Raw genomic sequence first — 21,093 nt, 5'->3', positions numbered from 1 at the left:
CAGGCCCCACCCCCACAGCGGCTCCCCAGTAGAGGAAGGTGAAATGGATGCTGAGGGCAAGGGAGAGCATGACTTCTCCAATGGCTGTATCCAGGTCTGTGTCATGCCCTGTAGCAGAATGTAATACAATGCAATATTCTCTTTTCAATTTTTTAAGGTAAGTCACTTTTGAACTCAGCCATTCAGAAGGGTCAGTCATAAATTGGCTCTGCATAAACCTTTCCTTGGGCCCACACACTCACAGAGCTCAGGCCTCTGCTCCACGCTTTGACTATTCCCAAGCTCAGAGGTTTCATGGGATTTCTCAGAGCAAATACACAAACCTGCAAGTGCACTTTTCATGCATCAAGGCATGAGAACAATAAAGAAATGGGAGACACAGAGGCAACAGCTAGAATCATATTAAACCGTGAAGGACAGAGGGGAACCTCGAGTACACAAGAACATGAAGACGACAGGCGAGCAAGTGAATGGGAAATAAACACTTTCCTCAAACGATTCTGGGGTGCTGGTCTGATGTCCAGGTCCTTCTCCCAGGCGTGTGGACTTGTATTGTTACAAGCTCCATAATCCCACGCCAGCCTCATGCCCTGGGTGCCAGCTACCACTTAGCCCTCTTTGGCAAAGAGGCATGACTCTTTCCCTCACTGAAACTTTCTGCCTAAACAGGACTACACCCCACTGCTAGGCAGTGTCCTCTGGCTGGTGAGTAGGCCCCAGGGCTCCCGAATTGCTCAGCATTCTTCTCCGAGTCAGCCAGGCAGCCAGTCCTGGCATCGTCTCTTCACAAGAACTCCTGGGGCTTCCATAAGTCTCGCAGCCACACAAGGTCTCGGGGACGCCGGCTGCCCCATCTGCATCACAACCATCGAAAACACTTTTGTGTGTGTGCTTATTTTGCTTCTAAACTAAATTTTATTCCCAATTTTTGAAAGTAACATATATTCATTGTGAAAAGCACAGAAAAGATAAAAAAAATAATTTTTAAACCCATCACAAAAAGTTCTATCAACATTTTGGTGCTTTCCTTTCATTTACATTTTTCCAGTGTGGTAACAACTCACACATGTTTTTTCTTTTCCTACCAGTCTCTTCACACACTCTACATTTCCTACGTTACGTGCATAGAGAAATCATTTTATAAGTGGACTTTGTCTCTTGTTTTTTCAGTTTGCCTTTAGTCTGCGTGATACAAAACTTTCTAAACATTGCTTTACTGGTCGAATATTATTTTACTGTGTAACTAGACCTTAAATGATTTGGGTATCCCTTATGATGACATTTAGGTGTTTGCAGTTGTTTCTGTTTTATAAACAAACATTGCAGTCCATTTTATAATCAATGCCTTGACATAATGCAGTGAAGATTATTTTGCATTTCAGATTATTTTCTTAAGATGATTTCTTAGGATGATTTCTTAGGATGAATTCTTTAGGAATTAATGAAATAAAGATATGATTTAAAACAATTACTCATATGCAGTAAGAGAGGAAGTGATGTGTCAGGGATCCTGGGTCTTGGGAAAAGTCCTTCAGGGTCAGTATCTAAGTTAGAAATTCACTAGACCAGATGTTTTCCAATATCGATGTTTTTGATCAAAGTCACAAAAGTTCTCAAAATTTATACTTTCAATTCGTATAAAGCCTTTTAGAAATTATTGCAATTTGCATTTTATGATTCATGGTTGGTACTGTTTCCTCTTGGAGGGGGGGATGAGGTGAAGACTGGCATCAGATGCCTTCTTTCAGCTTGGTGGTAGCACCTTCACCCAAACTCCTCACACAGACCTCCCTCCCCCCACCAGCCCCAGCACGTTCTTGTGCACACACACACACACACACACACACTCACAACACACATACTGACAACTCCACACACTCAAACTTACTAGGATTGCCAGATAAAATACAGGAAGGTACAGGATGCCCAGTTTAAAATGAATTTCAGATAAACAGTGAATAATTTTCAGTGTAAGTTATGTTCCATACAATGTTTACCTGTGTAATACTTGCAATATTGCCATGCAATATTTGGGACATACTTAAACTAAAAAATTATTCATTGTTTATCAGAAATTCAAATTTAACCAGTGTCCAATATATTTATCTGCTAAACCTGGCAACTCTAACATTCACACATCATATATACACCCACTCACACATGCCCACATGCACTCACACATACATGCTTACACACACACCGTTCTCTTTTTCTTTGCATTATACATTCAATTGAATTGCTTATTATAATATAAATGAGTACCAGAAACTCTCAAATAAAAGCAAATTTCATGGCAGTAGCTTAATATATACTTTTAAAATAATTGGCTTAATAAAATTACAAAGGAATCTCATGTCTTACAGGTGACATCTTAGAGTGTTAGAAATCGATTCTATTGTGGGTAGGATTCTAGCGTCCACGCTGAATTCCAAATTCTGGCAGTGTGGTGATTTTCGCAAAGGAGGCCGACTTCAGATAGCCCATGTCTGCAGGCCTCTGCTGGGCAGTGCTCAGATCTCCCTGTAAACATTTCCCCTTGCACTTCCTAAGTTCTGGGCGTGTTTATTTTACAGAAAGGGGTCTTGGCCCATCTGGAATTTGTTTGGAAGGGATTGCCTCTTTTCTTTCTTTACAAAAATAACCCCACGTCTTTATGTAACTGGGCCGGACCGTTGATTCAGTGGGCGGGCCTCACCTTTTCCTGGGTGTGTTCCTGGAAACTGTGGAGCCGGCTGGTTTAACCATTAGTATGCACGGCCTCCAGCTTGGCCTCCTTTAAAATACGGCTCCTCAGCAGCGCTGGCTGCCCCCCTCTCCTTTGTCGCCGTGCGCTCAAGGTGCTGGGCAAGCATGCAGGCTAAGTTTATCTCTGATGAATGAATGAGTAGGTGAGTGAGTGAATGAATGAACAGAGACTGGATTCCAGATTCTTTTGATCTATTGGTACCCTATAATTCTCACCATGGAGCAGCAGGTGTCTATAGTCTGTGGTCATTTAATTCCAAATAACTGGATCCACCATGTGCAGGACATTTTAAAATCTTAATTTCGTCTGTAATTCCAAGAATAACTTGAGAATGACCCCACTGCCCTTCCTTGGTGTAAACTGTAGGTGTGTGATATCTTAGTGAACGAGGCCAAGCAACCAGAGGACCCCGGACCCACGTATTTGCATGTGACAGCCACTTCAATGACAGGCAGGAAATGGAAAGGAGCCACAGCTGTGAAAGCCACCGGTGGTTAGAGGGTGGTGACTTCAGGGGTGCAAGCAAGGGTGCAGGTACTCTTTGGGGTTGCTGAGGGGGGAGCACAGTGTTATGGTTTTTCTAAGGACTTTTTACACTCACATTGGTTAGTGCCCTGGGAAAATCAGCCCCTTACTCGCACCTCACCGTGTCCTCCTGTCACGCTGGAGGAGTTGAAGATCTGCAGAGGGGCTTCTGGCAAAGCAGCTGGTGTCACGAGGACAGCATTCACCCAGCGCCGGCTCTCTCTGTCCTCCAGGGAGCACGGGAACTTTCTAAACACTATTGCATTAAGGTCCAGGAGAGTCTGGAGATGGGGAAGTGCAGAGAAATGAGACCCGCGTGCCCCGTGATGGAAGACAGAGATCTGCCCAGGTACGAAGGGAACCACGCAGGAGAGCCCCAAGCACACAGCTCCGGGTTTCCAATTCACCCTCTTAGGCTTTAATGACAGAATATACGGCTTCGTTCAAACAAACACACCCATACATCTAATAACTTTCTGAAACGCACATCTAAGTATAAATTTGGCTCTCTTGATCCCCAGGAGATCTCCTACCATGTGCCTGCTTTCTTGTAGAAAAACCCATTGCCATGATGTCACGGACTTTGTTTCTGAGAAAAGACAATTGTTTTATCTTATGAGGAAGGATGTTGGGTGCAGTGGAGGACAATTTGGCCTTTGTCAAACATCGGTGATGTTTCTACATACTTACAGGGCAACATCTACTCATCCATGGAGAGGCTTTGGCAAACTCGAGCGATTTAAATCATTTGTAATTTTGTGAGAGTAAAAGAATGAGGGGGAGGGGGCCTTAAGGAGGTGTCACCCAACTCACCACCTCAAATGTGAGCTGCACTTAGTGATGTCCTTCCAAAGAGTACATATGGAAAGGGGAGAATGACTTTAGAGCGGCCAACTGATAAAGGTGACACCAGCAGACATGTGGATGGCATGAGCCCTTGATATGACCTGTTCAGACGGGCACTTTGCCTCTGTGTTCTTCCTCCCCAAAGTCCCATAACTCCAGTCTAACCATGAGAAAAACATCAGAGAAACCCACATTGAGGGATCTACAAAATGCCTGCCCAGTGTTCTTTAAGGTCATCAAAAACAAGGAAATTCTGAGAAACAGTCACAGACCAAAGAAGGCTAAGGAGACAAGATGACTAAATGTAATTTACTCTCCTGGAATAGATCCTGGAACAGAAAAAGGACATTAGGAAAAAATTAGTGAAATCTGACTGAAGCGTGATGTTAGTTGACAGTAATGTACTGATGCTGGTTCCTTCGTTGTGACAATGTACCCAGTGATGTAAGACGATAACAATCAGAGAAACTGGACGGGGAACACACAGGAGCTTTCTGCACTACCTTTGCAAATTCTCAAATTTAAAACTATTCTCAAACAAAAAGTGTATTTAAATAAAAAAAAAATTAAAAGAAGGGTGTTCCTAGCACAGGAGGTTTACAAGACCAGTGCTTGTAAAGTGATTTTTTAGAATTTTATATGAAATTAAAGCTCTTTAATTCTTTCTACGTTCTGGTAGACAAGAGAGTTTTGAGAGAAGCTGATCATAAAATTCCTTAGGGCAGAAAAGCAGTCACATTATACTAAGAAATACAAACAGAAATCTCTAATACTGAAAGAATCTGGAATCCAGCCTCTTGGTTCTAATTTGTTAGATGGGCTTGGATACTAGTAGCCAAGGACACTTCTAATACTCAGCAGAAGGGACTGCGGGCCTGTCAGGCCTAACTCCAAAGGGTCGATATGACCACAACCTTTGTCTTCACTCCCTCCCAAAATTACCACAATGACGGTAAAGGGAGAAAAATGTTATGATAAACCTATAAGGACAAGGAAAAAGAAGGAGGAGGCATCTGTAGAATCATGTTTTAGATGCAAGAACAGCTAACATGGACTGAATACATACCAGACTAAATTCTTTCCATATGATAATTCATGGATGAACTGGTGGTAACATGCTCAGAAAAGCAGAAAGAACATATAAACCAAGTGCCCATGGAAAGGAGGAGCAGCAATAAGTCAGTCAATTCATTCTGCAGAAACCCGGAACAGCCAATGTGTCAGAGCAGCCCAATGCCGCACAGGGCAGGGCCGAAGAACAGGGCTGAGAGGGGAGGATGGTGGTGCCTCCCTAATCCCAGGTTGCTTAGAGCTGCCCTCCCTCATCCCAAGGCAGGAGATGAGTTCATTCTCTGGAGACATTAAACCGGGCTAGTTTAGGGTTCTGGACACCCAGTTGAAGAGGAAGCTCAGTCCCAGAGCTGACTACTCGGGGTGTCACGGAAAGCCTTCACTGTCACAGTGGGATCATTTTCCTGGACCTGTTCCCAAAGGCCTATAGCCTGGCAAAGACTCCCTACACCACGAATTAGAGGATTCTTCTGAGGAAACAGACCCCAATGTACTTAACTTACCCAGAGAGACACCTCCAGATATGGATTGTTATGGGCTGAATTGTGTCCCCCAAAATTCATATGTTGAAATCCCCACCCCAGCACCTCAGAATGTGACAATGTTTGGAAAAGGGCCTTCAAAGAGGTGATTAAGTTAAACCAAGGCCATTTGGGTGGGTCCCAATCCAATCTGATTGGTGTCCTTATAAGAAGAGGACCAGGGATATATTACACAGAGGAAAGGACATGTGAAGACACAGCAAGAAGCTGGCCATCTGCAAGCCAGGGAGAGATGCCAAGGAGAGGTGCCAACCCTGCTGGCACCTTGATCTTGGACTTCTTACCTCCAGAGCTCTGAGAAAATAAGTTTCTGTTGTTTAAGCCACCAAGTCCATGGTACTTTGTTATGGCAGCCCGGGCAAACTAATGCATGGGTATCTGGATGTCCTCCAGTGAAAAGGCCAGTTATGGTACCATGAACTCCACCAGTTGACAGGTCTGGCCAAGTGCATGAAGCTTCTGTACTGATCAGGGCCTTGGCAAGAAATATCAACAGCACACTCAAAAGGGGAGGTAGAAGAGAGTTTAATAAAAGAGTTATTTACAGAGCTGAGGGCACGGTTAAGAGAAACCAACAAGGGGTGGTGAAGGCCCTGGGGCAGGCAGCAGAGGCAACTGTTATCACTCCTGGGTCTGAAGGTCAGGGTGGGAGTGTTGACTAGAATGCTGGAATCCAGAATCCAGCAGTTGTCAGAGAGCGAGAGCGTCAACCAACACGAGATGTCTGCCACCCTCGGTGGAGGAATGCAGCCACTGCCAAACCAGAGCTCAGTAGGAGGGGGCCAGGGACATCGACTCCTCAAACATTTTCTCCTCCTGTTGTCTGACCTCCAGCCAGTGCCTCTAATTCGTTGACTCCCACCAGAATCCAGAGTATAAAGGAGCCCAGTGGATGCAATCCCCATAGGTCAGCCTCCAGGGCAGAGCAGAGTGGAAGAGGATAAAATCTGGAGAGGCAAGTAAAAAATATACAGCCCACTTTACAATCAACTTTTCAGTTCCTCTTTGTTAAATATGAACAGGCTCCAAGGATCACCAGATGGGCGATATCATTTAGCATGAAAGAGAGACCAAAAACAAATAAGCACACAAAACAAAGAGAAATCAGAGGAAATGAACAATGCGGTGAACAGGATACATTTTATTTTTTTAAAGGAACCTAGAGGAAATAATGTAGAAAATAGAAAAAAAAAAAAAAAATATATATATATATAGATACATATATTCCAAGAATTGGAAGACAAATCATTCCATTCTCAAAAATGTGATGTTATGCAGTGACGTCAGCATCATGGCGGAGTGAGCTTTCCCGTGAATTCTTCCCCCACAAAATACAACAAAAGTAACAGCCACAGACAAACAACGGAATCCCAGACAGTCAAAAGCTGGAGCGGAGGGATCCACACTGCCGCACATCTGAGAGCGGAACGTGCTGGGCCCCCGGAGGAAGTGGGGAGAGGTAAGGAGAACTCCGCTCCCTCCTCATCAGATCAGCGATCCGGTCCGCGCGGCTCCCAGAGAGGGGGGAGGGGCGGCCCTCGGCGGGAAACTGCAGCTCTTCGGGCGCTCTCAACCAGTGGGAAACTCCCGCACAGAGGGCTCAGAGGAGCCACAGGGCTACCATCAACATCTGAGCAACCCAGAGAGCGGATAAAGAGGGGCAAACGAGAAGCCTCCCACATCAGGGACCCAGAGGGCAAAAGAGAGAGCTCCCCCCTCCCCACAACCCGGAGTCTGCAGCTCGACCAGATCTAGCGGTCCGAGGCAGACCTGAATAAATTGGACTGGACCCGTGGATCGCAGTGGGGAAAAGAAACAAAACAAACAAAACAAAACTGCGGATCGCAGCAGAAAAACTGGGGCAGAGCGCAGGGGGCTTAGACTACACAGCCCTTCACCACCACACAGTGGCGGCAGGTGGAAAGTGCAACCAGAGACTTCCAGGATGAGGAAAACCAAAACCAACACAGGAACCACAATGCAAAAATATATGAAATCACCAGACCAGAAACAAAATGACAAGCAACCAGAAATCAACCCCGAAGACACAGAAATCCATAAACTAAATGACAGAGATTTCAAAATAGCTATCATAAAAACACTCAACGAAATACGAGACAACACAGACAAACAATTCAATGAGATTAGGAGTTTCTTCACAAAAGAGATTGAAATCATAAAGAAAAACCTATCAGGGCTGATGGAGATGAAGAACACAATGGAGGAGATAAAGGAGAATCTGGAATCTTTAAAGAACAGAGCTGACAATATGGAGGAAAGAATTAGTACTTTAGAGGATAGGAATACAGATATACTCCAGATGGAAGAAGAGAGAGAACTAAGACTAAAAAGAAATGAAGAAAGACTCCGAGAAATATCGGACTCTATTAGAAAATGTAACATAAGAATTATAGGTATTCCTGAGGGAGAGGAGAGGGAAAGAGGAACAGAGAGCCTATTCAAGGAAATAATAGCTGAAAATTTCCCAAATCTGGGGAAGGAGCAGGAAATACCAGTAAGCGAAGCCAACAGGACTCCTATATATATTAACAGACAAAGGCCTTCACCACGACACCTAGTGGTAAGGCTAGCCAGGGTCAACGACAAAGAAACAATATTAAGGGCAGCTAGACAAAAACAAAAAATAACGTACAAAGGAACTCCCATCAGGCTCTCAGCGGATTTCTCAACAGAAACTTTTCAGGCTAGAAGAGACTGGAATGATATATTCAAAATACTAAAAGACAAAAACTTTCAGCCAAGAATACTCTATCCAGCAAAAATATCCTTCAAATATGATGGAGAAATAGTAACTCTCCCAGATAAACAAAAGCTAAGGGAGTTCATGGCCACGAGACCGCCACTACAAGAAATACTCAAGAAGGCCCTCAGGCCTGAAAACAAGAAGAGAAAGGGAACACAAAGCTTGGAGTAAGGAGAAAAGTAGGCAGACAAAATCAGAGAAATAGTAGATCTTTACCGGAATAGGTTAGCAACCACTTAAATACTAAACTCAAAGATCAAAGGAAGAAATTCACCAAAAATAAATTTAACCTCATCACTGTAAACACACAGCCACAACACAAGATAGAATAAGGTATAACAAGAGCAACTTAGAAGGGGAAGAGGAAAGTGACTGAATTGACTTAGTATAAGGAAATAGGAGGCTATCAGATAATGGACTATCTCATACAGAAGATTTTTTGCCCAAACCTCAAGGTAACCACTAAACAAATAATCAAATTAAAACCACATATGATAAACAAAGAGAAAACTAGAAGAATCATAAGACAGAACAACCAAACTGAATTGGCAGTCCAAAACAAATGGGACAAGAAACAAAGGAAATGCAAAAGAACCAGAAAATAAGTGACAAAACAGCAACATTCAACCCTCATATTTCAATAATTACCCTAAATGTAAATGGATTGAACTCTCCAATCAAAAGATACAGAGTGGCAGGATGGATTAAAAAGCAAGACCCAACAATATGCTGCCTTCAGGAAACACATCTTAGCACTAAAGACAAGCACAGGCTCAGAGTGAAAGGATGGAAGACAATACTCCAAGCTAATGGCAAACAAAAGAAAGCAGGTGTTGCCATACTCATATCAGACAAAATAGACTTCAAGATAAAACAGGTTAAGAAAGACAAAGAAGGGAAATATATAATGATAAAAGGGACACTCCATCAAGAAGACATATCACTTATAAATATATATGCACCCAACATAGGAGCACCAATGTACATAAAACAACTATTAACAAACCTAAAAGGAGAAATCAACAACAACACAATAATAGTAGGGGATCTTAACACCCCACTTACAGCAATGGATAGATCATCCAGACAAAAAGTTAATAAAGAAATATTAGACTTAAATGAAAAACTGGACGAGATGGACCTAGTAGACATATACAGAGCACTCCACCCAAAAACAGCTGACTACACATTCTTCTCAAGCGCGCATGGAACATTCTCTAGGATAGACCATATGTTGGGAAACAAAGCAAGCCTCAATAAATTTAAGAGGATTGAAATCATAACAAGCATCTTTTCAGACCATAAGGCTATGAAACTGGAAATGAACCAGGAAAAAAAAACTGGGAAAGTGACAAAAATGTGGAGATTAAACAACATGCTACTGAACAACCAATGGATCATTGATGAAATTAAAGGAGAAATCAAAAACTATCTGGAAACAAACGAAAATGATAACATGCCATATCAAACCATATGGGATGCAGCAAAAGCGGTCCTGAGAGGGAAACTCATAGCGATACAAGCCCACCTTAACAAACAAGAAAAAGCCCTAATAGGCAACCTTAAATTACACCTAACAGAACTAGAAAAAGAAGAACAAACAAAGCCCAAAGCCAGCAGAAGGAGAGAAATAATAAAAATCAGAGCAGAAATAAATGATATTGAGACCAAAAAAACAGTAGAAAGGATTAATGAAACAAAGAGTTGGTTCTTCGAGAAGATAAACAAAATAGACAAACCCTTAGCCAGGCTAACTAAGAAAAAAAGAGAAAAGGCTCAAGTAAATAAAATTAGAAATGAAAGAGGAGAAATTACAACGGATACCATGGAAATACAGAGGATTATAAGAGAATACTATGAGAAATTATATGCCAACAAATCGGACAATCTAGAAGAAATGGATAAATTCTTAGACTTATACAACCTCCCAAAATTGAACCAAGAAGAAATGGAGAATCTGAATAGACCAATCACAAGTAAAGAGATTGAAATAGTAATCAAAAACCTCCCAAAAAATAAAAGTCCAGGACCAGATGGCTTCTCCAGTGAATTTTACCAAACATTCAAAGAAGATTTAATACCCATCCTCCTCAAACTATTCCAAAAAATAGAGGAAGATGGAACACTTCCTGAATCATTCTACGAGGCCAACATCACCCTGATACCGAAACCAGACAAAGACAATACAAAGAAAGAAAATTACAGGCCAATATCGCTGATGAACATTGATGCAAAAATCCTCAACAAAATATTGGCAAACCGAATACAACAATATATTAAAAAGATCATACACCATGATCAAGTGGGATTTATACCAGAGACGCAGGGATGGTTCAACATCCGCAAATCAATCAACGTGATACATCACATCAACAAAACAAAGAATAAAAACCACATGATCATCTCAATAGACGCAGAGAAGGCATTTGACAAGATACAACATCCATTTATGATAAAAACTCTCAATAAATTGGGAATAGAAGGAAAGTACCTCAACATAATAAAGGCCATATATGACAAACCCACAGCTAACATCATACTCAACGGGGAAAGACTGAAAGCCATTCCTCTGAGAACAGGAACGAGGCAGGGCTGCCCACTCTCACCACTCCTGTTCAACATAGTACTGGAGGTTTTGGCCAGAGCAATTAGGCAAGAAAAAGGAATAAAAGGAATCCAAATAGGTAACGAAGAAGTGAAACTCTCACTATTTGCAGATGACATGATTGTATATATAGAAAACCCTAAAGAATCTGTTGGAAAACTGTTAGAAACAATCAACAACTACAGCAAAGTTGCAGGGTACAAAATCAATCTACAAAAATCAGTTGCATTTCTATATGCTAATAATGAACTAACAGAAAGAGAGCTCAAAAAGATAATACCATTTACAATTGCATCAAAAAGAATAAAATACCTAGGAATAAATCTTACCAAGGAGGTGAAGGACCTATACAATGAGAACTACAAGACATTATTGAGGGAAATCAACGATGACATAAAGAAATGGAAAGATATCCCATGCACGTGGATTGGAAGAATAAACATAGTTAAAATGTCTATATTACCTAAAGCAATCTACAGATTCAATGCAATCCCAATCAGAATCCCAATGACATTCTTCACAGAAATAGAAAAAAGAATACTAAAATTTATATGGGGCAACAAAAGACCCCGAATAGCTAAAGAAATCCTAAAGAAAAAGAACAAAGCAGGAGGCATCACAATTCCTGACTTCAAAACATACTACAAAGCAATAGTAATCAAAACAGCATGGTACTGGTACAAAAACAGACACACAGATCAATGGAACAGAATTGAAAGCCCAGAAATAAAACCACACATATACGGACAGCTAATTTTCGACAAAGGTGCTAAGGACATGCAATGGAGAAAGGAAAGTCTCTTCAATAAATGGTGTTGGGAAAACTGGACATCCACATGCAAAAGAATGAAAGTGGACCATGTGCTATCGCCATACACAAAAATTAACTCAAAATGGATCAAAGACCTGAAGGTGAGACCTGAAACTATAAAACTCATAGAAGAAAATATAGGCAACACACTATTTGACATTGGGTTTAAAGGAATCTTTTCAGATGACATGCCTACCCAGACTAGGGAAACTAAAGAAAAAATAAACAAGTGGGACTTTATCAGACTAAAGAGCTTTTATAAGACAAATGAAATCAGAATCAAGATGAACAAACAACCAACCAGCTGGGAGAGAATATTTGCAAAACATACATCTGACAAGGGGTTGATCTCCATAATATATAAAGAACTCACACAATTGAACAACAAAAAAACAAACAACCCGATCAAAAAATGGGCAGAGGAAATGAACAGACACTTCTCCAAGGAAGATATACAGATGGCCAATAGGCACATGAAAAGATGCTCAACATCACTAATCATCAGGGAAATGCAAATCAAAACAACACTAAGATACCACCTCACGCCCGTTAGAATGGCTATAATCACCAAGACAAAAAACAACAAATGTTGGAGAGGATGTGGAGAAACAGGAACCCTCATACACAGCTGGTGGGAATGCAAATTGGTGCAGCCTCTATGGCAAACGGTATGGAGATTCCTCAAAGAATTAAAAATAGAGATGCCCTATGATCCAGCCATCCCACTACTGGGAATCTATCCAACGCACCTGAAATCAACAATCCAAAGAGGCTTATGCACCCCTATGTTCATTGCAGCATTATTCACCATAGCCAAGAAGTGGAAGCAACCTAAGTGTCCCTCGACTGACGATTGGATTAAGAAAATGTGGTATATATATACAATGGAATACTACTCAGCCATAAAAAAAGACAAAATCGTCCCATTTGCAACAACATGGATGGGCCTGGAGCGTATTATGTTAAGTGAAATAAGCCAGAAAGAGAAAGACAAACACTGTATGATCTCACTCATATGTGGAATATAAACAAACACATGGACAGAGAAAACTGGACTGTGGTTACCCGGGAAGTGGGGGTGGGGGGTGGGGGATGGGCACAAGGGGTGAAGGGAGTCATATATGGGGTGAAGGACAAACAAAAATGTACAACCCAAAATCTCACAATGTTAGAAACCATTAAAATATCAATAAAAATGTAAAAAAAAAAAAAAAAAAAAAAAAAAAAAAAAAAAAAAAAAAAAAATGTGATGTTATGAAAAGTGGAAAAATCAGATAATGTAAAGAAAGTCTTAGAAATTAAAAATGTGATAGCCAAAAATAGTAAATAGAAAGATTAGAAGATTGGAGAATTCTCTCAGAGAGTAAAGCAAATGAAAAGAAAATGAAAAATAGGCAAGAAAAGATAAGAAACTTAGAGAAGCAATCCAGAAGACACAATATCTGACTCTTCAGAAACTCAGAAATAGTGAAGAAAGGGATAAAGGAGATGTCCCTGCAATAAGTGGTAGAGGAACAGTTCCCCATCCCTGAGGCCACAAGTCTCCTGACTGAAAGAGCCTTAGGAGTACCCAGCAAGAGATGAAAACATATACACCACGGCACATCTTCAGGAGATTTTAGAATTCTAGAGAGAAAGCAATATCAAGAGAGAGGAGATCCCATTCAAAGGACATAAAATCAGAAGATAACACCAGAAGAGTAAAAGTTAGTACAGCAAAACCTTCAAATTCTGAGGTGCAACCTAGAATTCTATATCCAGACAAATAATAAAGTGTAAGGGAGAATAAAGGTATTTCAAAAATATCAGGACTTCTGCCTGATATTCTAGGAAGAATAGATGTGCCCTATTCCTCCTAGTAAGGACAACTAAAGTACAGGACATTGTATATAAAGCAAACATAGGAAGACTTTGGAAGGTGGAGAGAAGAAGCTGATTGGCTAGGAACCTCAGGACCCAAGAAAAAATATAGTGGCGAGTTCTAGGCATTTCTTCTTGCTCGTATATCCCAGAATTGGAGCTGAAGAATTCAGCAACCCAGAAATGCTAACAGGCACAGACAAGAAACGCCCCCCAAAAACCCTGCTCTCTTTAGTTAGAGGACTAGAAAAGTGGCAGCCAAGCAAGACAAAACACTTTATGACAAGAACTCCTCTAATCCAGTCAAACACGGCGGAAAAGAATGTGAGCCCACCCTCACCCACACCAGCCAAGGCCCAGTGGGGAGCCCGGACTTCCACCTTCACTGGACTCAGCAAGGGGCCTCAACCCCCACAATGGGTGGTGTCAGAGAAGGCTGACTGGGGAGCCAAGACTTTCATCCCTGCCAGCCGGTGGAAAGTCCCCACTCCCATGCTGTCAAGAGAGAGCATGTAGGGAAATCAGACATTTTGTAGATGCTCTTCATCAAGTTGGGGAAGTTCTCCTCTATTCCTATTTTTCTAAGCATTTTTATCATGAACCAGTGTTGAATTTTGTCAAATGTTTTTTGCCACTCATCAGTTGATATGATCATGTGATTTTTCTTCTTTAGCCTGTCAATATGGTAGATTACATTGATTCATTATCAGATATTGAACTAGCCTTGAATTCCTGGAGAAGCACGCACTCGGTCATGGTGAATTATTATTTTTACATACTGCTGAATTCTATTTGCTAACATTTTGTTAAGGATCATTGCATCTAAATTTATGAAGGATATGGTCTTGGGTTTTCTTTTTCATACAGCTTTGCCTGGTTTTGGTATCAGAGTAATACTATCTTCATAAAATGAAACTGACACAGCATCATCCTTTCTGCCATATTCTTTTGGTCAAGTAGTCACAGATCCCAGATTCCAGGGATGGGACCATAGACTCACCTCTCAATAGGAGGAGTGTAAAGAATTTTGGGGCCCCACTCGAAAACAACCATATCTCCCTAGTAAGGTATTAAGCATCTGAATTTCAACTCAAAATGCATTATTTCAAGAATGACTTACTAGCAAAGTAATATGCTTTCAAAACGTCATAGGCTAACTTTTTCTTTGCTAGGTGGGAGGTGGGAGCCGTCCTGCCTTTGTGTCTTATCTCCTTTGTTTCTAAGGGAAATGTGTTTCGAGTTCTTGAAGTAATATGCAAACAAAGTTTTGTAACCCAACCCTTTCTTTGTTGTGTTGTACTTCTTAATTCTGCAATTTAAAAAATCAGTGGGACCAAGCCATAAAAGGCTACTGGAGGACCCCCTGGAGCCTGAAAAGGAGCTGGGGAAGAAAATAGTGGTAATCATGACACAGGGTATTAAAAGTGCCTGGAATATGCTGTCCTGAAAGCCAAGGGTGAGCTCTACCTGCTCCGTGCCATTCCTAGACAGGGCCGGCCCGCCGAGGGGGTGTGCTTCCACGTCCAGGGCCAGTGCCTGGGGGCGGAAAGTGGTTTCCTGGTGAGCCTCAGTTCTTTACACAGCTTTGGTCAACAGAAAAGCAGCCCCCTGCTATCCCACAAGCTAGGTGAGGCTAGCTATAGAACTCTAAGTTCCTATAGGTGTACAACTTTATTGTGATGCCTCTCATTTAGAATTGCCAAATTTCAGTTACAGGGTGGGTGGTGAAAATAAAGATGTAATTTCTTCCCACCCAGAGTCCTGTCCTGAATCTATCCAGGGAGCCCAGAGTAAGGGCCTCTGCTCCAGCAGCAGATTTCTTCCCAGGGTGAGAACTGCTCTTTGATTTGGCAAGTAGGTCTTTGGTTTGCAAAGGAGGCTCCTGGGCTCTGTAGGAGAACAGAGGAGAGCTGCTGGTCAGCATAAGAAATTGAGACAGTTTTTTCTTGCCCCAGGAAGCGTGGATTCAAGTTTCTCGTGAGTTGGGACAGGAGAAGGAGAAGCAAGGGAGACCCTGTGTGAGAGGGACTTGGAAAAGGGGCAGGGCCTAGGACTCCTCCAGGACTGTGGAGGGGGGGTTGCCCAGGGCCCTGGGGAACAACAGTGTCTGCTCAGGTTCAAGCTCTCTCCATTCTTACCTGTGGTTATCCTCCTTCCTCCACTTTACAGAAAGTCCCTTGTCAGGTGTCAGGAATGATGGAGAGGGGTCTATGTCAGTGCTGGAGGAAATGAGAGCTGGAGAAGCCAACAGAAAAAAAAGATAAGACACCTACCCACTTCCCAAACTCCCCCTAACACGCACGCTCGCATTTCTGTTAAAAGCTCCTGTGGAAGTTCAAAGCAAGACGTGGAGTTCGGTCACAAGGGGTTTGTAGGCTCCAGTCCCTGTTGCCTTTAGGAGCCTTGGCCTCAGCCAGGGCTCCTCTCGGTGTGGTGGGGTGAGCAGAACAGAGGATTTCAGAGGGACGAAGGATTCGTTTTCAAAATGGCACAACTCTGCTTTTCCAAGTGAACTCCTTATTTGGAGTCCTGACAAAGCAGATAAAGAGAACGCCCTGACTGAAGGAAAAGGGCCTTCTGCAGCAGCACCCAGCTGCCAGCACCTTTGCAGAAACCTCGGCCCCAGGGACACATTTGAGAACCTTGAGTGACTTCTAGGCATCACTTCTTGAGACTTGGAGGAATGGATCCATAATAGTGACAGGGCCATGGGGCAACGTCCGGCACATTCTGTGACCCAGACTAGCCCTGCTGCCCCTCCCCAGACTTCCCTTCTTCCTTACCTTGAGCCTCTTTCTCTGAGACACAAAGGACACATCCCAAGGCGTGTTCCTGACCTGTTCCTGATGGCTCAGCTACCTGGCCACCCGGGCGTGCCTGCTACCTCGTCCCCGGCCTGAAGAGCCAAAACGTGGGATCTGGAACTTTCCTTAGAAATACCTTTGACAATTTTGTTCCACCTCGTCTGGGTCCTTCAGATTAGAGTTTTTTTCGCAGCTCTTCTTTGGAATTCTCCAACACAGCCTCTCTTGGGGCCTTGTGACAATTTACAACACAGGAAGAGTCAACCGCCTCGCACCGCGGCCGGCTTCACCACGGTCCTTCACTGCCGTCAGTTCCCCCAGGGTATCTAATGGGGACCAGGTGCTGCCGTTTTATGTTTGTTTTTCATTCCTCCCACTTCATTTCAAGGAAGATTTGAGATGGCTTATAATTTTTTCTCATTGCTACACTAATTACAACAGAATATATTGGGGAAGGTAAGAAATCAAAAGATAACGGTATGAGAGGACAGATTGTCAGGAGTAAAGGTGGTCAAAATACATCATAGGCTATAATTATTAAAAAGTTGAATTCATAATTAAAAAGCTCCCAAAAAAGAAAACTCTAGGCCCAGAATAGCTTCACTGGAGAATTTTACCAAACATTCAAAGTCAAATAACACTAATTATGCATATCTCTTCCAAAAAGTAGAGGAGGAGGGAACACCTTCCAAATTATTTTAGGAGGCCAGTATTACCTGGATACCAAATCCAAAGAGAGAAAAAGAAAAAAAAGAAAACTCCAAACTAATATCTCTAACGAACTTAGATGAAAAAACCCTCAGTGAAACATTAGCAAATCCAACCCAACAATGTATAAAAAGAAGAATCAACCATGACCAAGTGGGACATTCCAGTTATGTAAGGTTGTTCCAATATTTGAAAATCAGTTGATGTAGTCCACTACATCAACAGGCTAAAGAGGAAAAATGGTATCAATTGATACAGGAAGAACATTTGGCAGAATTCAATGCCCATTTGTCACAAAATCTCTCAGTGCACTAAGAATAGAGCAGAACTTTCTCCACCTCATAAAGAAGAGCTACAGAAACTACAGCTAACATTAGGCCCAACTGTGCTCTCCCTAAGGCCCTCCTGGTGCTCATGTGGCATGGATACCATCCAGGGAGCTGGCTGTGCTCACTTGTGCGCATGAGCACAGTGGCATCTTGCAGGAGCGCTTATGATGGCATCACCTTTGCATCTGGATAGACTGATGCAGGGAAAACATTATGATCATGGATCTGATAATTTTTCATAACCTGAGAGGAGTAATCCCACAAAGTTTTGAATATTTATTTTTCTTAATTGTGAAAAAGAGAAGGCTGAATATATATATATATATATATTATATACAGTTTCCTTTGCCAGTGTTCCTTTACTGAAACCTGCCTGTGGGATTCTGCCTTGGCTGGTCTGCATTCAGGGAGCTTATAAGAAAGAAATCTGGGGGCTGGCCCGGTAGCATAGTGGTTAAGTTTGCATGCTCTGCTTTGGCGGCCCGGGGTTCACAGGCTCAGATCCCAGGTGCGGACCTACGTACTGCTTATCAAGCGCTGTTGTGGCGGCATCCCACATATAGAGTGGAGGAAGATGGGCACGGATGTTAGCCCAGGGCCAATCTTCCTTAGCAAAAAGAGGAGGATTGGCAACAGATGTTAGCTCAGGGCTAATCTTCCTCACCAAAAAAGAAGAAGAAGAAGAAGAAGAAGGAAATCTGTATGGTGAGTGCAGTGGGGCAGGTGCTCAGCTCGGTGCAGAAGCCCACCTGGCGGTGGAGGCATGGCTATGCGCACTGACATTAATGAGAGAGTTCTCTAAGTCTCCTGCTGTCTTTACAATTACCATAGTCAGTGGTGAACAGTAATGACAGTCAGAAGACACAGACCTCCCTACTCAAACTGGTGGATTTAGCAAGATCTGAAAATAACGATACCATGCAGAAGGGATGAAGGTGAAGAAAGCTGGTAACAGAAACTGACTATTGAGCTGCCTAGGCCAAGTGATCACCACCCTTATCCATGTGGTAACAGAAAACAAAAACAGGTGCTGCAGAGACCCCAAGCTTCCCTTGTTTCTTCAGGGTTCCCTTGGAGGAAACACCAAAACTGCCTTAGCTGCAAATGCTGTCCTGGATCCAGGTGTACTGGGGCACTCTCTCCATGCTTAATTTTGCTCCAAGCTGATTAAAAACAAGGTGGTGATAAATGAAGACACCGGAGGATGGGGAGCCATCTGCAAGCTCGTGTGAAGAGGCTCAAAGAGCACAGCCTAGGTTGGGGCAGAAACGCCCAGCAAGCTTGCTGACCAGAGATGCAGAGAAGGCTAGCTGAAGTCTTCCTGAGAGGCAGTGCTATTCTTTAAGATATCTGAACAGGAAAAGAAGTCTCTGGTAGAAAGAATTACCCATGTAGGAGGCCTTATCCTCAAAAAAGAAAATGTAATCAGTCCAGTATGATGATAGTTAAATTTCAAGAGGGTGAAGCAGTGCACCTGGAGAGGCTCCAGGAGGACCCTCAGGGAAGTCTGTCTGAGGGGTGGGGTTGTTGCTCTCAGAATTAAGGGGTGAGATTGAAACTCTGCAAGAATAAAAGATCAGCACGCCAGAGTTGCCAAGTACGCTATGGAAAGTCATTCTCTTAGGAAGGAGAACAGAAGACACAGATCATGAGATCCTGAGTGAAGAGGCCATGAACCAGGTGCCCAGATCATTGCAAAACTAGAAAAAGCTTTTTCTGAAATATCTGGTACAGAGAAAACAAACAAGGGTCAGTAACTATTCCATAAAGTTCCAAAAGAGCTGGGCTTATAGGCAAACGCCGAGAAGTGGGAAGCACAAATCCTGCGAATTGAGACAGAGCGCAATGATTCAAAGCAAGCATACGAAAAGTTCAAAGGAAAAACTTCGAAGAAGTAGCTAGAACTGGAGTTAAAGTCTTTGCAAAAAGCAAACCTTAATCTTGAAAACCTTTTGGATGCAACCAAAGCCTGCAAGTGATGACAAGTTTCTTAGCTGAATAAAATTCATGCAGAAACACCAGTAGAGGCTGATCAACTTCGGTCTTGATCACAACCCCGCCCTGAGATGGGATGGCTCTCAGTGCACTCAGAACTCCAGTGCCTTAGGTCATGAGCCTGAAATGAGCCAGCCCCTCCAGGGCTGAGTAAACAGGATGTTGAGAGACTCAAAATGGTGCAGCAACACCTGTGTGCTTTTCAGGTAAAGTGGGATGAAGAGGATCCTGAGCAGCAAGGTCGGGGGAGACTGACAACCAGGCACGGTTCTACACAGGTGCAGGTGTTTTCCTCATCAGGAAGAACTGAGAGACCAAACCGCAGCAAGAATATCGCTCATGGGTGAGTGCTTCTGGGAGGCAGGGGCACTCTGAATTTGTGGAATTCACGAACTCGGAGTGCCTTTGTGCAAAGTGAGGCATGTGACCGCACGTAGCTCTCCACTCTGCAGACGAGAAGCTATCTTCATGAAGCCAGAGTGTAGTTCATCCAAAGAGAGTCAGGACAAAGAATTCAAACCACTTTCTGAAAGACACCTGCATATACAGTTCCAACTAGATAATGTCAGATTAGAAAATAAGAGCAACTTGAAGGGAAAGTCCCCTACAAGATTCCTGTGACAACTTATAAGAAATGATGAAGTGTGAAACAGAACAACTTTCCCAAAGCTGACACAACTACAGAGGAGAATGAAACTCTGAAATCCAATCTGAATAATTTGATGGAGCTTTTTGAGGCAGAAAAAGAATGCAACAACAAACTTATTATGTGAAGAAGAAAAAAGAAACCGTTCTCAAGAATCTTACAAGTTCTTGAGGCTGTATAGCAAGAGAAACGGAGAAATGGCCACCTGTGAGCAGCAGACAGCAAGAGCACAGACAGAAGAGAGCCTTCTGCTACTGCAAGTCACTAGTTCCCTGGAGAAGTCCAGAGATGCTGGCAGGAGGCTGTAACCAACCTCACGGAGCCAGATCCAGGCACTGAGATCACAGAAACGACCGGCAACCGGAAGCAAGACCTGGAGGACAGAGCCGCAAATACACAAAGTAGCTCTGGTTGTCCAGGAAGCACGTGAGCACTGACAAAGAGACGGGAAGTGAAGACTCTGGATGTGAAAGGAATTGTCCACTAAGACAACTCTGAGGATGAAGAGTTCAGTGAAGACCTGGCTCATACCCTGGAGCACCTCGACGTGCTCCTTTGAGGCTTGAGGAGAGCACTGGGGCTGTGATGGCCTGCCCAGGAAGAGGGCAGGGACCCCGCAGCGCTCCAGGAACTCCAGCACCAGCTACACTGGGAGGGAGAGGACAAGACGGGGAGAAGAAGAAGAATGAAGGTAGCTTGATGGATTCCGCGCTGAGCGTCCTGAGGGTCCTAAACACCACCTGCTTTCAAACACATTTGGCAAAACGGGAAACACAGGATAAGGAGACACAGGGTAGAAGATGGAAGAGCCTCTAAGGTTTCTTTGCAACTCCTTGTAGCA

At 43.0% G+C, this 21,093-nt stretch overlaps 1 pseudogene; it reads left to right on the top strand.

Annotated features, from left to right (window-relative positions):
- LOC131418215 (kinesin-like protein KIF15) overlaps positions 1 to 20,560 on the top strand; it is a 66,154-nt pseudogene extending 45,594 nt beyond the window's left edge.
- Positions 20,561 to 21,093: the final 533 nt, after the last annotated feature.

Source organism: Diceros bicornis, chromosome 19 (assembly GCF_020826845.1).
Source record: "Diceros bicornis minor isolate mBicDic1 chromosome 19, mDicBic1.mat.cur, whole genome shotgun sequence".
NCBI classification, from domain to species: domain Eukaryota; kingdom Metazoa; phylum Chordata; class Mammalia; order Perissodactyla; family Rhinocerotidae; genus Diceros; species Diceros bicornis.
Note: the sequence above shows the minus strand (reverse complement) of the source record. Positions and strands in the feature narration are given on the sequence as shown.